The 9,371-nt window shown below is 49.2% G+C and overlaps 22 non-coding genes and 4 pseudogenes across 22 annotated transcripts; all 26 read left to right on the top strand.

Annotated features, from left to right (window-relative positions):
- The first annotated feature begins 34 nt into the window (after window positions 1-34).
- LOC149763797 (5S ribosomal RNA) lies at window positions 35-153 on the top strand (annotated as a pseudogene).
- Window positions 154-399: 246 nt separating this feature from the next.
- On the top strand, window positions 400-518 carry LOC149763796 (5S ribosomal RNA). Its single transcript, XR_016410967.1, has one exon. It is a non-coding gene; the product is annotated as a 5S ribosomal RNA (ribosomal RNA).
- A 246-nt stretch (window positions 519-764) lies between these two features.
- LOC149763795 (5S ribosomal RNA) lies at window positions 765-883 on the top strand. Its single transcript, XR_016407483.1, has one exon. It is a non-coding gene; the product is annotated as a 5S ribosomal RNA (ribosomal RNA).
- A 246-nt stretch (window positions 884-1,129) lies between these two features.
- LOC149763794 (5S ribosomal RNA) lies at window positions 1,130-1,248 on the top strand. Its single transcript, XR_016410966.1, has one exon. It is a non-coding gene; the product is annotated as a 5S ribosomal RNA (ribosomal RNA).
- A 246-nt stretch (window positions 1,249-1,494) lies between these two features.
- LOC149763793 (5S ribosomal RNA) lies at window positions 1,495-1,613 on the top strand. The gene has a single exon (XR_016412784.1). It is a non-coding gene; the product is annotated as a 5S ribosomal RNA (ribosomal RNA).
- Window positions 1,614-1,860: 247 nt separating this feature from the next.
- On the top strand, window positions 1,861-1,979 carry LOC149763792 (5S ribosomal RNA). Its single transcript, XR_016410965.1, has one exon. It is a non-coding gene; the product is annotated as a 5S ribosomal RNA (ribosomal RNA).
- A 246-nt stretch (window positions 1,980-2,225) lies between these two features.
- LOC149763791 (5S ribosomal RNA) lies at window positions 2,226-2,344 on the top strand. The gene has a single exon (XR_016407482.1). It is a non-coding gene; the product is annotated as a 5S ribosomal RNA (ribosomal RNA).
- A 247-nt stretch (window positions 2,345-2,591) lies between these two features.
- On the top strand, window positions 2,592-2,710 carry LOC149763790 (5S ribosomal RNA; annotated as a pseudogene).
- A 246-nt stretch (window positions 2,711-2,956) lies between these two features.
- LOC149763789 (5S ribosomal RNA) lies at window positions 2,957-3,075 on the top strand. The gene has a single exon (XR_016410964.1). It is a non-coding gene; the product is annotated as a 5S ribosomal RNA (ribosomal RNA).
- A 246-nt stretch (window positions 3,076-3,321) lies between these two features.
- LOC149763788 (5S ribosomal RNA) lies at window positions 3,322-3,440 on the top strand. Its single transcript, XR_016410963.1, has one exon. It is a non-coding gene; the product is annotated as a 5S ribosomal RNA (ribosomal RNA).
- A 246-nt stretch (window positions 3,441-3,686) lies between these two features.
- Window positions 3,687-3,805, top strand: LOC149763787 (5S ribosomal RNA). Its single transcript, XR_016407481.1, has one exon. It is a non-coding gene; the product is annotated as a 5S ribosomal RNA (ribosomal RNA).
- A 246-nt stretch (window positions 3,806-4,051) lies between these two features.
- Window positions 4,052-4,170, top strand: LOC149763786 (5S ribosomal RNA). The gene has a single exon (XR_016410962.1). It is a non-coding gene; the product is annotated as a 5S ribosomal RNA (ribosomal RNA).
- Window positions 4,171-4,416: 246 nt separating this feature from the next.
- On the top strand, window positions 4,417-4,535 carry LOC149763785 (5S ribosomal RNA; annotated as a pseudogene).
- Window positions 4,536-4,781: 246 nt separating this feature from the next.
- LOC149763784 (5S ribosomal RNA) lies at window positions 4,782-4,900 on the top strand. Its single transcript, XR_016406855.1, has one exon. It is a non-coding gene; the product is annotated as a 5S ribosomal RNA (ribosomal RNA).
- A 246-nt stretch (window positions 4,901-5,146) lies between these two features.
- On the top strand, window positions 5,147-5,265 carry LOC149763783 (5S ribosomal RNA). The gene has a single exon (XR_016410961.1). It is a non-coding gene; the product is annotated as a 5S ribosomal RNA (ribosomal RNA).
- A 246-nt stretch (window positions 5,266-5,511) lies between these two features.
- Window positions 5,512-5,630, top strand: LOC149763782 (5S ribosomal RNA). The gene has a single exon (XR_016407480.1). It is a non-coding gene; the product is annotated as a 5S ribosomal RNA (ribosomal RNA).
- Window positions 5,631-5,877: 247 nt separating this feature from the next.
- Window positions 5,878-5,996, top strand: LOC149763781 (5S ribosomal RNA). The gene has a single exon (XR_016412717.1). It is a non-coding gene; the product is annotated as a 5S ribosomal RNA (ribosomal RNA).
- Window positions 5,997-6,242: 246 nt separating this feature from the next.
- LOC149763780 (5S ribosomal RNA) lies at window positions 6,243-6,361 on the top strand. Its single transcript, XR_016412266.1, has one exon. It is a non-coding gene; the product is annotated as a 5S ribosomal RNA (ribosomal RNA).
- A 248-nt stretch (window positions 6,362-6,609) lies between these two features.
- Window positions 6,610-6,728, top strand: LOC149763779 (5S ribosomal RNA). The gene has a single exon (XR_016408133.1). It is a non-coding gene; the product is annotated as a 5S ribosomal RNA (ribosomal RNA).
- A 246-nt stretch (window positions 6,729-6,974) lies between these two features.
- On the top strand, window positions 6,975-7,093 carry LOC149763778 (5S ribosomal RNA). Its single transcript, XR_016412265.1, has one exon. It is a non-coding gene; the product is annotated as a 5S ribosomal RNA (ribosomal RNA).
- Window positions 7,094-7,341: 248 nt separating this feature from the next.
- LOC149763777 (5S ribosomal RNA) lies at window positions 7,342-7,460 on the top strand. Its single transcript, XR_016410959.1, has one exon. It is a non-coding gene; the product is annotated as a 5S ribosomal RNA (ribosomal RNA).
- A 246-nt stretch (window positions 7,461-7,706) lies between these two features.
- LOC149763776 (5S ribosomal RNA) lies at window positions 7,707-7,825 on the top strand (annotated as a pseudogene).
- Window positions 7,826-8,071: 246 nt separating this feature from the next.
- On the top strand, window positions 8,072-8,190 carry LOC149763775 (5S ribosomal RNA). The gene has a single exon (XR_016410958.1). It is a non-coding gene; the product is annotated as a 5S ribosomal RNA (ribosomal RNA).
- A 246-nt stretch (window positions 8,191-8,436) lies between these two features.
- Window positions 8,437-8,555, top strand: LOC149763774 (5S ribosomal RNA). Its single transcript, XR_016412264.1, has one exon. It is a non-coding gene; the product is annotated as a 5S ribosomal RNA (ribosomal RNA).
- Window positions 8,556-8,803: 248 nt separating this feature from the next.
- Window positions 8,804-8,922, top strand: LOC149763773 (5S ribosomal RNA). The gene has a single exon (XR_016408132.1). It is a non-coding gene; the product is annotated as a 5S ribosomal RNA (ribosomal RNA).
- A 246-nt stretch (window positions 8,923-9,168) lies between these two features.
- On the top strand, window positions 9,169-9,287 carry LOC149763772 (5S ribosomal RNA). The gene has a single exon (XR_016412263.1). It is a non-coding gene; the product is annotated as a 5S ribosomal RNA (ribosomal RNA).
- The last annotated feature ends 84 nt before the right edge of the window (window positions 9,288-9,371 follow it).

The raw sequence follows: 9,371 nt of genomic DNA, 5'->3' as shown, positions 1-9,371 counted from the left end.
TTGTCATAAAAGGGAGTTTCGAAGGGCATGTCATGGGTGCGATCATACCAGCACTAATGCACCGGATCCCATCATAACTCCGTAGTTAGGCGTGCTTGGGCGAGAGAAGTACTAGGATGGGTGACCCCCTGGGAAGTCCTCGTGTTGCACCCCTTTTATTTTTTGCCCGCTTTTTTATTTTTTGATAACATTTATTTTTTATTTTTCGGCTTTTGGCTTTTCCTCTTCGGATAATTTTTTTCCCCCGAAAATAAACTGAGTCCGGAGACTGGCGGTGCCATGCCGCATAGCGGAACAGCGCGTTGAAACCTACGCCAGAATGGCCCCGGCAGCGCGAATGTCTCGGGCCGTCGAGGTCTGCTGCTTTGTCATAAAAGGGAGTTTCGAAGGGCATGTCATGGGTGCGATCATACCAGCACTAATGCACCGGATCCCATCAGAACTCCGCAGTTAAGCGTGCTTGGGCGAGAGTAGTACTAGGATGGGTGACCCCCTGGGAAGTCCTCGTGTTGCACCCCTTTTATTTTTTGCCCGCTTTTTTATTTTTTGATAACATTTATTTTTTATTTTTCGGCTTTTGGCTTTTCCTCTTCGGATAATTTTTTTCCCCCGAAAATAAACTGAGTCCGGAGACTGGCGGTGCCATGCCGCATAGCGGAACAGCGTGTTGAATCCTACGCCAGAACGGCCCCGGCAGCGCGAATGTCTCGGGCCGTCGAGGTCTGCTACTTTGTCATAAAAGGGAGTTTCGAAGGGCATGTCTTGGGTGCGATCATACCAGCACTAATGCACCGGATCCTATCAGAACTCCGCAGTTAAGCGTGCTTGGGCGAGAGTAGTACTAGGATGGGTGACCCCCTGGGAAGTCCTCATGTTGCACCCTTTTTATTTTTTGCCCGCTTTTTTATTTTTTGATAATATTTATTTTTAATTTTTTGGCTTTTGGCTTTTCCTCTTCGGATAATTTTTTTCCCCCGAAAATAAACTGAGTCCGGAGACTCGCGGTGCCATGCCGCATAGCGGAACAGCGCGTTGAATCCTACGCCAGAACGGCCCCGGCAGCGCGAATGTCTCGGGCCGTCGAGGTCTGCTGCTTTGTCATAAAAGGGAGTTTCGAAGGGCATGTCATGGGTGCGATCATACCAGCACTAATGCACCGGATCCCATCAGAACTCCGCAGTTAAGCGTGCTTGGGCGAGAGTAGTACTAGGATGGGTGACCCCCTGGGAAGTCCTCGTGTTGCACCCCTTTTATTTTTTGCCCGCTTTTTTATTTTTTGATAATATTTATTTTTAATTTTTCGGCTTTTGGCTTTTCCTCTTCGGATAATTTTTTTCCCCCGAAAATAAACTGAGTCCGGAGACTCGCGGTGCCATGCCGCATAGCGGAACAGCGCGTTGAATCCTACGCCAGAACGGCCCCGGCAGCGCGAATGTCTCGGGCCGTCGAGGTCTGCTGCTTTGTCATAAAAGGGAGTTTCGAAGGGCATGTCATGGGTGCGATCATACCAGCACTAATGCACCGGATCCCATCAGAACTCCGCAGTTAAGCGTGCTTGGGCGAGAGTAGTACTAGGATGGGTGACCCCTTGGGAAGTCCTCGTGTTGCACCCTTTTTATTTTTTTCTCCACTTTTTTATTTTTTGATAATATTTATTTTTAATTTTTCGGCTTTTGGCTTTTCCTCTTCGGATAATTTTTTTCCCCCGAAAATAAACTGAGTCCGGAGACTGGCGGTGCCATGCCGCATAGCGGAACAGCGCGTTGAATCCTACGCCAGAACGGCCCCGGCAGCGCGAATGTCTCGGGCCGTCGAGGTCTGCTGCTTTGTCATAAAAGGGAGTTTCGAAGGGCATGTCATGGGTGCGATCATACCAGCACTAATGCACCGGATCCCATCAGAACTCCGCAGTTAAGCGTGCTTGGGCGAGAGTAGTACTAGGATGGGTGACCCCCTGGGAAGTCCTCGTGTTGCACCCCTTTTATTTATTGCCCGCTTTTTTATTTTTTGATAACATTTATTTTTTATTTTTCGGCTTTTGGCTTTTCCTCTTCGGATAATTTTTTTCCCCCGAAAATAAACTGAGTCCGGAGACTGGCGGTGCCATGCCGCATAGCGGAACGGCGTGTTGAATCCTACGCCAGAACGGCCCCGGCAGCGCGAATGTCTCGGGCCGTCGAGGTCTGCTACTTTGTTATAAAAGGGAGTTTCGAAGGGCATGTCTTGGGTGCGATCATACCAGCACTAATGCACCGGATCCTATCAGAACTCCGCAGTTAAGCGTGCTTGGGCGAGAGTAGTACTAGGATGGGTGACCCCCTGGGAAGTCCTCATGTTGCACCCTTTTTATTTTTTGCCCGCTTTTTTATTTTTTGATAATATTTATTTTTAATTTTTTGGCTTTTGGCTTTTCCTCTTCGGATAATTTTTTTCCCCCGACAATAAACTGGGTCCGGAGACTGGCGGTGCCATGCCGCATAGCGGGACCAGCGCGTTGAATCCTACGCCAGAACGGCCCCGGCAGCGCGAATGTCTCGGGCCGTCGAGGTCTGCTGCTTTGTCATAAAAGGGAGTTTCGAAGGGCATGTCATGGGTGCGATCATACCAGCACTAATGCACCGGATCCCATCATAACTCCGTAGTTAGGCGTGCTTGGGCGAGAGAAGTACTAGGATGGGTGACCCCCTGGGAAGTCCTCGTGTTGCACCCCTTTTATTTTTTGCCCGCTTTTTTATTTTTTGATAACATTTATTTTTTATTTTTCGGCTTTTGGCTTTTCCTCTTCGGATAATTTTTTTTCCCCAAAAATAAACTGAGTCCGGAGACTGGCGGTGCCATGCCGCATAGCGGAACAGCGCGTTGAAACCTACGCCAGAACGGCCCCGGCAGCGCGAATGTCTCGGGCCGTCGAGGTCTGCTGCTTTGTCATAAAAGGGAGTTTCGAAGGGCATGTCATGGGTGCGATCATACCAGCACTAATGCACCGGATCCCATCAGAACTCCGCAGTTAAGCGTGCTTGGGCGAGAGTAGTACTAGGATGGGTGACCCCCTGGGAAGTCCTCGTGTTGCACCCCTTTTATTTTTTGCCCGCTTTTTTATTTTTTGATAACATTTATTTTTTATTTTTCGGCTTTTGGCTTTTCCTCTTCGGATAATTTTTTTCCCCCGAAAATAAACTGAGTCCGGAGACTGGCGGTGCCATGCCGCATAGCGGAACAGCGCGTTGAATCCTACGCCAGAACGGCCCCGGCAGCGCGAATGTCTCGGGCCGTCGAGGTCTGCTGCTTTGTCATAAAAGGGAGTTTCGAAGGGCATGTCATGGGTGCGATCATACCAGCACTAATGCACCGGATCCCATCAGAACTCCGCAGTTAAGCGTGCTTGGGCGAGAGTAGTACTAGGATGGGTGACCCCCTGGGAAGTCCTCGTGTTGCACCCCTTTTATTTTTTGCCCGCTTTTTTATTTTTTGATAACATTTATTTTTTATTTTTCGGCTTTTGGCTTTTCCTCTTCGGATAATTTTTTTCCCCCGAAAATAAACTGAGTCCGGAGACTGGCGGTGCCATGCCGCATAGCGGAACAGCGTGTTGAATCCTACGCCAGAACGGCCCCGGCAGCGCGAATGTCTCGGGCCGTCGAGGTCTGCTACTTTGTCATAAAAGGGAGTTTCGAAGGGCATGTCTTGGGTGCGATCATACCAGCACTAATGCACCGGATCCTATCAGAACTCCGCAGTTAAGCGTGCTTGGGCGAGAGTAGTACTAGGATGGGTGACCCCCTGGGAAGTCCTCATGTTGCACCCTTTTTATTTTTTGCCCGCTTTTTTATTTTTTGATAATATTTATTTTTAATTTTTTGGCTTTTGGCTTTTCCTCTTCGGATAATTTTTTTCCCCCGAAAATAAACTGAGTCCGGAGACTCGCGGTGCCATGCCGCATAGCGGAACAGCGCGTTGAATCCTACGCCAGAACGGCCCCGGCAGCGCGAATGTCTCGGGCCGTCGAGGTCTGCTGCTTTGTCATAAAAGGGAGTTTCGAAGGGCATGTCATGGGTGCGATCATACCAGCACTAATGCACCGGATCCCATCAGAACTCCGCAGTTAAGCGTGCTTGGGCGAGAGTAGTACTAGGATGGGTGACCCCCTGGGAAGTCCTCGTGTTGCACCCCTTTTATTTTTTGCCCGCTTTTTTATTTTTTGATAATATTTATTTTTAATTTTTCGGCTTTTGGCTTTTCCTCTTCGGATAATTTTTTTCCCCCGAAAATAAACTGAGTCCGGAGACTCGCGGTGCCATGCCGCATAGCGGAACAGCGCGTTGAATCCTACGCCAGAACGGCCCCGGCAGCGCGAATGTCTCGGGCCGTCGCGGTCTGCTGCTTTGTCATAAAAGGGAGTTTCGAAGGGCATGTCATGGGTGCGATCATACCAGCACTAATGCACCGGATCCCATCATAACTCCGTAGTTAGGCGTGCTTGGGCGAGAGAAGTACTAGGATGGGTGACCCCCTGGGAAGTCCTCGTATTGCACCCTTTTTATTTTTTGCCCGCTTTTTTATTTTTTGATAATATTTATTTTTAATTTTTTGGCTTTTGGCTTTTCCTCTTCGGATAATTTTTTCCCCCCGAAAATAAACTGAGTCCGGAGACTGGCGGTGCCATGCCGCATAGCGGAACAGCGCGTTGAATCCTACGACAGAACGGCCCCGGCAGCGCGAATGTCTCGGGCCGTCGAGGTCTGCTGCTTTGTCATAAAAGGGAGTTTCGAAGGGCATGTCATGGGTGCGATCATACCAGCACTAATGCACCGGATCCCATCAGAACTCCGCAGTTAAGAGTGCTTGGGCGAGAGTAGTACTAGGATGGGTGACCCCCTGGGAAGTCCTCGTGTTTTACCCCTTTTATTTTTTGCCCGCTTTTTTATTTTTTGATAACATTTATTTTTTATTTTTCGGCTTTTGGCTTTTCCTCTTCGGATAATTTTTTTCCCCCGAAAATAAACTGAGTCCGGAGACTGGCGGTGCCATGCCGCATAGCGGAACAGCGCGTTGAATCCTACGCCAGAACGGCCCCGGCAGCGCGAATGTCTCGGGCCGTCGAGGTCTGCTGCTTTGTCATAAAAGGGAGTTTCGAAGGGCATGTCATGGGTGCGATCATACCAGCACTAATGCACCGGATCCCATCAGAACTCCGCAGTTAAGCGTGCTTGGGCGAGAGTAGTACTAGGATGGGTGACCCCCTGGGAAGTCCTCGTGTTGCACCCCTTTTATTTATTGCCCGCTTTTTTATTTTTTGATAACATTTATTTTTTATTTTTCGGCTTTTGGCTTTTCCTCTTCGGATAATTTTTTTCCCCCGAAAATAAACTGAGTCCAGAGACTGGCGGTGCCATGCCGCATAGCGGAACGGCGTGTTGAATCCTACGCCAGAACGGCCCCGGCAGCGCGAATGTCTCGGGCCGTCGAGGTCTGCTACTTTGTCATAAAAGGGAGTTTCGAAGGGCATGTCTTGGGTGCGATCATACCAGCACTAATGCACCGGATCCTATCAGAACTCCGCAGTTAAGCGTGCTTGGGCGAGAGTAGTACTAGGATGGGTGACCCCCTGGGAAGTCCTCATGTTGCACCCTTTTTATTTTTTGCCCGCTTTTTTATTTTTTGATAATATTTATTTTTAATTTTTTGGCTTTTGGCTTTTCCTCTTCGGATAATTTTTTTCCCCCGACAATAAACTGGGTCCGGAGACTGGCGGTGCCATGCCGCATAGCGGGACCAGCGCGTTGAATCCTACGCCAGAACGGCCCCGGCAGCGCGAATGTCTCGGGCCGTCGAGGTCTGCTGCTTTGTCATAAAAGGGAGTTTCGAAGGGCATATCATGGGTGCGATCATACCAGCACTAATGCACCGGATCCCATCAGAACTCCGCAGTTAAGCGTGCTTGGGCGAGAGTAGTACTAGGATGGGTGACCCCCTGGGAAGTCCGCGTGTTGCACCCCTTTTATTTTTTGCCCGCTTTTTTCTTTTTTGATAACATTTATTTTTAATTTTTTGGCTTTTGGCTTTTCCTCTTCGGATAATTTTTTTCCCTCGAAAATAAACTGAGTCCGGAGACTCGCGGTGCCATGCCGCATAGCGGAACAGCGCATTGAATCCTACGCCAGAACGGCCCCGGCAGCGCGAATGTCTCGGGCCGTCGAGGTCTGCTGCTTTGTCATAAAAGGGAGTTTCGAAGGGCATGTCATGGGTGCGATCATACCAGCACTAATGCACCGGATCCCATCAGAACTCCGCAGTTAAGCGTGCTTGGGCGAGAGTAGTACTAGGATGGGTGACCCCCTGGGAAGTCCTCGTGTTGCACCCTTTTTATTTTTTTCTCCACTTTTTTATTTTTTGATAATATTTATTTTTAATTTTTCGGCTTTTGGCTTTTCCTCTTCGGATAATTTTTTTCCCCCGAAAATAAACTGAGTCCGGAGACTGGCGGTGCCATGCCGCATAGCGGGAATAGCGCGTTGAATCCTACGCCAGAACGGCCCCGGCGGCGCGAATGTCTCGGGCCGTCGAGGTCTGCTGCTTTGTCATAAAAGGGAGTTTCGATGGGCATGTCATGGGTGCGATCATACCAGCACTAATGCACCGGATCCCATCAGAAATCCGCAGTTAAGCGTGCTTGGGCGAGAGTAGTACTAGGATGGGTGACACCCTGGGAAGTCCTCGTGTTGCACCCCTTTTATTTTTTGCCCGCTTTTTTATTTTTTGATAATATTTATTTTTAATTTTTTGGCTTTTGGCTTTTCCTCTTCGGATAATTTTTTTCCCCCGAAAATAAACTGAGTCCGGAGACTCGCGGTGCCATGCCGCATAGCGGAACAGCGCGTTGAATCCTACGCCAGAACGGCCCCGGCAGCGCGAATGTCTCGGGCCGTCGAGGTCTGCTGCTTTGTCATAAAAGGGAGTTTCGAAGGGCATGTCATGGGTGCGATCATACCAGCACTAATGCACCGGATCCCATCAGAACTCCGCAGTTAAGCGTGCTTGGGCGAGAGTAGTACTAGGATGGGTGACCCCCTGGGAAGTCCTCGTGTTGCACCCTTTTTATTTTTTTCTCCACTTTTTTATTTTTTGATAATATTTATTTTTAATTTTTCGGCTTTTGGCTTTTCCTCTTCGGATAATTTTTTTCCCCCGAAAATAAACTGAGTCCGGAGACTGGCGGTGCCATGCCGCATAGCGGGAATAGCGCGTTGAATCCTACGCCAGAACGGCCCCGGCGGCGCGAATGTCTCGGGCCGTCGAGGTCTGCTGCTTTGTCATAAAAGGGAGTTTCGATGGGCATGTCATGGGTGCGATCATACCAGCACTAATGCACCGGATCCCATCAGAACTCCGCAGTTAAGCGTGCTTGGGCGAGAGTAGTACTAGGATGGGTGACCCCCTGGGAAGTCCTCGTGTTGCACCCCTTTTATTTTTTGCCCGCTTTTTTATTTTTTGATAATATTTATTTTTAATTTTTCGGCTTTTGGCTTTTCCTCTTCGGATAATTTTTTTCCCCCGAAAATAAACTGAGTCCGGAGACTCGCGGTGCCATGCCGCATAGCGGAACAGCGCGTTGAATCCTACGCCAGAACGGCCCCGGCAGCGCGAATGTCTCGGGCCGTCGCGGTCTGCTGCTTTGTCATAAAAGGGAGTTTCGAAGGGCATGTCATGGGTGCGATCATACCAGCACTAATGCACCGGATCCCATCATAACTCCGTAGTTAGGCGTGCTTGGGCGAGAGAAGTACTAGGATGGGTGACCCCCTGGGAAGTCCTCGTATTGCACCCTTTTTATTTTTTGCCCGCTTTTTTATTTTTTGATAATATTTATTTTTAATTTTTTGGCTTTTGGCTTTTCCTCTTCGGATAATTTTTTCCCCCCGAAAATAAACTGAGTCCGGAGACTGGCGGTGCCATGCCGCATAGCGGAACAGCGCGTTGAATCCTACGACAGAACGGCCCCGGCAGCGCGAATGTCTCGGGCCGTCGAGGTCTGCTGCTTTGTCATAAAAGGGAGTTTCGAAGGGCATATCATGGGTGCGATCATACCAGCACTAATGCACCGGATCCCATCAGAACTCCGCAGTTAAGCGTGCTTGGGCGAGAGTAGTACTAGGATGGGTGACCCCCTGGGAAGTCCTCGTGTTGCACCCCTTTTATTTTTTGCCCGCTTTTTTCTTTTTTGATAACATTTATTTTTAATTTTTTGGCTTTTGGCTTTTCCTCTTCGGATAATTTTTTTCCCTCGAAAATAAACTGAGTCCGGAGACTCGCGGTGCCATGCCGCATAGCGGAACAGCGCATTGAATCCTACGCCAGAACGGCCCCGGCAGCGCGAATGTCTCGGGCCGTCGAGGTCTGCTGCTTTGTCATAAAAGGGAGTTTCGAAGGGCATGTCATGGGTGCGATCATACCAGCACTAATGCACCGGATCCCATCAGAACTCCGCAGTTAAGCGTGCTTGGGCGAGAGTAGTACTAGGATGGGTGACCCCCTGGGAAGTCCTCGTGTTGCACCCTTTTTATTTTTTTCTCCACTTTTTTATTTTTTGATAATATTTATTTTTAATTTTTCGGCTTTTGGCTTTTCCTCTTCGGATAATTTTTTTCCCCCGAAAATAAACTGAGTCCGGAGACTGGCGGTGCCATGCCGCATAGCGGGAATAGCGCGTTGAATCCTACGCCAGAACGGCCCCGGCGGCGCGAATGTCTCGGGCCGTCGAGGTCTGCTGCTTTGTCATAAAAGGGAGTTTCGATGGGCATGTCATGGGTGCGATCATACCAGCACTAATGCACCGGATCCCATCAGAAATCCGCAGTTAAGCGTGCTTGGGCGAGAGTAGTACTAGGATGGGTGACACCCTGGGAAGTCCTCGTGTTGCACCCCTTTTATTTTTTGCCCGCTTTTTTATTTTTTGATAATATTTATTTTTAATTTTTTGGCTTTTGGCTTTTCCTCTTCGGATAATTTTTTTCCCCCGAAAATAAACTGAGTCCGGAGACTCGCGGTGCCATGCCGCATAGCGGAACAGCGCGTTGAATCCTACGCCAGAACGGCCCCGGCAGCGCGAATGTCTCGGGCCGTCGAGGTCTGCTGCTTTGTCATAAAAGGGAGTTTCGAAGGGCATGTCATGGGTGCGATCATACCAGCACTAATGCACCGGATCCCATCAGAACTCCGCAGTTAAGCGTGCTTGGGCGAGAGTAGTACTAGGATGGGTGACCCCCTGGGAAGTCCTCGTGTTGCACCCTTTTTATTTTTTTCTCCACTTTTTTATTTTTTGATAATATTTATTTTTAATTTTTCGGCTTTTGGCTTTTCCTCTTCGGATAATT

Source organism: Phoenix dactylifera, chromosome 4, assembly GCF_051530095.1.
Source record: "Phoenix dactylifera cultivar Ajwa chromosome 4, Ajwa_hap1_PhDact_Kaust_v1.1, whole genome shotgun sequence".
NCBI lineage: Eukaryota > Viridiplantae > Streptophyta > Magnoliopsida > Arecales > Arecaceae > Phoenix > Phoenix dactylifera.
Note: the sequence above shows the minus strand (reverse complement) of the source record. Positions and strands in the feature narration are given on the sequence as shown.